Genomic DNA, 4,314 nt, shown 5'->3' with positions numbered 1-4,314 from the left:
CCAGCTTGCCTGCGCAGGTCACAGTCCCTGTCTGGGCCCCAATTTGCCATTTATCTAACCAAGAGAAGGAACCCCATTGTTGGCTTCGTGGGTGCCAGATGTGCCTGGACTTTAGGGGTCTGGAGGCTACAAGAGAGTGGAGCATGGACATCTCATTTCCGACTCTCTCCTTTACTCCTTGGTCGAGATCTAATGAAGACCTTGTGGTATAGCAAAGCCACGCCATATCATGATAACCGAAACAGCAAAGACAACTACCCCTGATCGAGTCCTTACCGCGGGTCAGGCTCCGAGCTAAGTCCCTTTGCAGGCACTGTCTCATCAAATTCTCCTAAGAGCCCTATGAGGTAGGTACTTTTATTATCTCTATTTTACAGATAGAAGCTGAGGCTCAGAGAGGCCAAGTGACCTGCCCAAACACACACAGCCGGTAAGTGGCCAACTCAGGATTTGATTCCAGCCTTGTTAGACTCTACTTCCTATGACACTGTGAGTCTGAACAGAATTGGCTTGGTTATTTCCAGAGACCAAAGAAGTGGGCATGACCAGATGGTGTAAACAGCCCTATTCTGTGGTCTAGGCTCTGAGGAATGTCCATCCCCCTCACTAGCCACCCCCGGGCCTCTCTGGACTCACCACCCCCCCACCACATTCCCTTTGTGCCACCCACAGTGGCCACGATGACATCTGGGAGTGGGCAGCACAGCCTGCAGGCTGTGTGGGCAGTTGGCACTCAGGGTACTTGGGCGCTCATATTTTTAAACCCAGCTCTGGCTACCTCTGCTGTTGGCGCAGACAGAGCTGAGGGGTTTTCCTTTGGGTCCCGCTGACTCTGAGTGGGAGGGCTGGGCATCACTGTGTCAGAAGGCACTGTGCCCACGGCAGCCAGGGGGATGCTCACAGCTGGGGTGGGATCTGTGTCCCTGGGACCCTGGGAACTCCAGGCAGCTTAAGCAAAGCTTCTGGGAGCCGTGGGTAGGGCTGAGGCTGTGGCTTGGAAGGAGACACCCGGGGAGGGCCCGGAAACGGCTCGGGAGAGGAGAGGAGGGGGAAATCCAACAGAGGCAGAAGAAGCCGCAGGACACACGTGGGAGGCCCCTAGAGAGTGTCGGATCCATCCCACTCCCTTTGAGTTGGGGAAGCTGAGGTCCTGAGAAGGAAAATATCAAGATCCCATTGCGTGTCAATGGCAGAGCTGGGACTTGAACCCAGAGCTCCTGATACCCAAGGAAGAGCGATTTGGAGGCTCACTGTTCATCCTGGTCCGCAGGAAGTCCTGTTCGTGGGGACTCTGCTCCTGGGTAGGGGAGTTTTATCTGCCCTGTAGGAAGGCAGAGGAGGACAAGCCATTTGTGCCCATGAATGGCTCCGTGGCAAAGGAGCTAGAGGAGAGTTCCGTATCCAGGGGAGGTTGGATGATGGCAGAGGAGACATAGGAGTTTGAAGGTGTGTCTGGGGAGTGAAGGAGAATTCGCTAAGTTCCTGTGGCTGCTGTTGCTTCTCCCTTCTGACACTCCACGCATCCGCCAACTTCCCTGCCCTGGGACCTGGCTCCAGGAAGGTCCCTAATGCATTGTGCAGAGCAGGAAAGTGTGGGACTAGCAGGCCATTTACAGAAGAAACATGATGAAGGTGAAGGGCAGGGAGTGGGAGGAGCTGCCCTCCATAGCTTTGTCACAGCGTCTTTCTGGGGCCTTCGTTTCTTCATGTATCAAATGGGGATAATCATTACCATTTGCCAAGTACTGATTTGATGCCAGCCCTGGACTAATCCCTTTTATATGTGATTTTATGCAATTTTACGATGACTCGTCGCTCAGGTGAGGAAGCTGAGGCTCAGAGAGGCTCTGTGGCATGTCCAAGGTCACTCCGCTGGTAAGTGGCAGAGCCTGGGTCTGTCTTCAGGGCCCAGGTGCTTAGCCAGTGTCTGCGTCCTCCACCCCAGGGTGTCAGGTTGCTCCAGTGAAAGACAAGTAGCGGGAGAAAGACGTTGGAGGGGATGACTGGGAAAGGCACCACTGGGGGTCAGCCCCCTTCTCTGGCCTCCTCCCAGGGAAAGCGGGTCCAGACCCATTCCCAGTCCCTCTCTGAATTCCTTCTTTTCCACCACTTCTATTCTGTTCCCTACCCCACTGCCACCAGGGCCAGCCTTTGAAAGCACAAACCTGATCATCCCACTCCCCAGTTCAGCCCCTTTCCATGACTCTCCGCTGCCCTTGGGGACATCCAAACTGCATAACATGGCATGCAGGGGGTCCTTTTGTCATCCACCTCGTCACCTCCTCTCCACGGACCCTCTGCTCTGGCTGATACCCAAGCAAGAGTGATTTTGGACTCTTCCTCCACGGCACGCCATGGCCAGATTTTCTTCCCTTCCCCCCTGCCTTAGCTCAAACAGTTCCCTGTGTCATTTTCAACTTGTCCTCAAATTCCTATCCATCCCTTGAAGCCCACCCAAAGTCACTTCTTCTGTGAAGCCCTCTGAGCCTTCCCCCGCTGGAATGTCACTCCGTCTTAGTGTTCTCAGCACCTTAGTGTGGTTCTCATTCTCTTGTTTTGTAGTTAATTGTTTTCGTGGCACGCTCCCCTGTCTTGTCTGAGACTGCCTGAGTGTCCCCAGAGGAAAGAAAGTATGTGAGCCACTCCAGTGTTCCCAGCCCCAAGGCCAGGCACAGTGGACATTTATTGCTGAATAAAGGAATCAAGAAAGAGGATCAGAAAGCTGCAGAGGATGGTAAATCTCCAAAATTCTCCCTGGGCGAGGCCCAGGCTCAGGTTCCAGAACAGCTCTGTCTGTCTCCCACTCACTGAGACTGAACTAATGTCCCACAGATGGACAGACCTGAAATTGAGCTATGTGATCTTGGGTAAGTCACTAAACTTCTGGGTCTGGTACCTCATTTGTGAAATGGGTTGACAGGATGGGTGGTAGGAGAATTCAGTAAGATACTGCATGAAACTTCTAGAACAGAGCCTACGCTGCAATAAGGTGGGTGTTTAGTAAAGTTTTCTTCTGTCCTCTTGCTGTCATCCCCATCATTATGGCCTTCGTCACCATCATCATCATCATTATCATCACCATTACTATCTTTCTTATTCCTGGGGTCTCTCTTTTTCTTTTCCAGATATGCGCCCTTCTGCTGGAGATTCTGCACGTCTGAGATAATAGCCATGTGCCAGAAACTGGGCTGTGTTTTCTCCTTTCATTGTGCCATTTCATTCTTGCCTCAAAATAAAAACACACACTTTCTTCCTAAAGAAAATCCTCTCATTCACCATATGGATTGCTGCAATGATCCCCATTTTACAGACTGATGAATAGAGGCCCTGAGCAGTGAAGTAACTTGCTAAGATCATACCACAGCTGGTAAGCAGTGGAAGCCAATTCAAACCCTGGTCAGCCCCTTGAGCAATACTGAGCTCATGGAACCTTAGGGTTCTCCTGATACACTTCCTGCTGCAAACATTCCCCACAAAGGGTGAGTGTGAGTTTTTAGCTCTTTCCTGAGTCCCCTGGGCCCAGCAGAGAAACACTGAGAGATTTTCTTAGAATCTAGGGAGACAGAATGGGACAGGTACAAAGACACCAGGAAGTTGGGTAAAACTCAGAAGCCAGGGCATTGGCCCTCCCTGGCTTGCTCACTCAGGCACAAACCAGCTCACTCTGGACTTATAGGGCCTGGCCTGGTTGTTGGAGACAGAATGCTTGTTCCTAGGTGCTGCAAGGAAAAATTAGCATTCAGACAAAACGTTTTCTCAGCAAGGCAATTTTACTTTCTGCAGAAAGGGTGCTGTCCATCAGCAATCTTGCCGTGAAAGCACAATGAACAAACGAAAGGCAGGAATATTTTTCTCTTACCCATTGGGTCCTTACTGCTGTATCCCATCTCCATTGGTTGGAGCTGGACCTCACAGTTTAAGCTAAACCCGATTGGCTAACAACTTAAAACTTTCATAAATAGGTAAAAGCAATGGAGAACAAAGGAAAAGAGAAAGTTGATTGCAAAAGGACTTGGAAAAGTAATCACATTTCCAAATAAAGAAGGGGCATAGGCTGCGAGCTGGGACCTGCCTGAGCATGTCCAGAACAAATATCTTGGTTAAAGTACAAGGACATAGAATGTACTTATTCCTTTATAGCTAACAGCTACATAGGCTAGGGCTTAACAAAGAGTTATTAGCAAAAAGCAAGAAGGCTTTGAAGGAAGTTAGTCTTCGTAAGAAACTATTATTTCTAACATTTACTATTTATTCTTTAACAAGAAGGGAAACTCTGAAGAGGAACTTTTTACTTTTCATACTGGGTCTCCTGCC

This window comes from Cebus imitator, unplaced genomic scaffold, assembly GCF_001604975.1.
Source record: "Cebus imitator isolate Cc_AM_T3 unplaced genomic scaffold, Cebus_imitator-1.0 Scaffold15, whole genome shotgun sequence".
Classification (NCBI taxonomy): domain Eukaryota; kingdom Metazoa; phylum Chordata; class Mammalia; order Primates; family Cebidae; genus Cebus; species Cebus imitator.
This window is presented reverse-complemented; position numbering follows the sequence as displayed.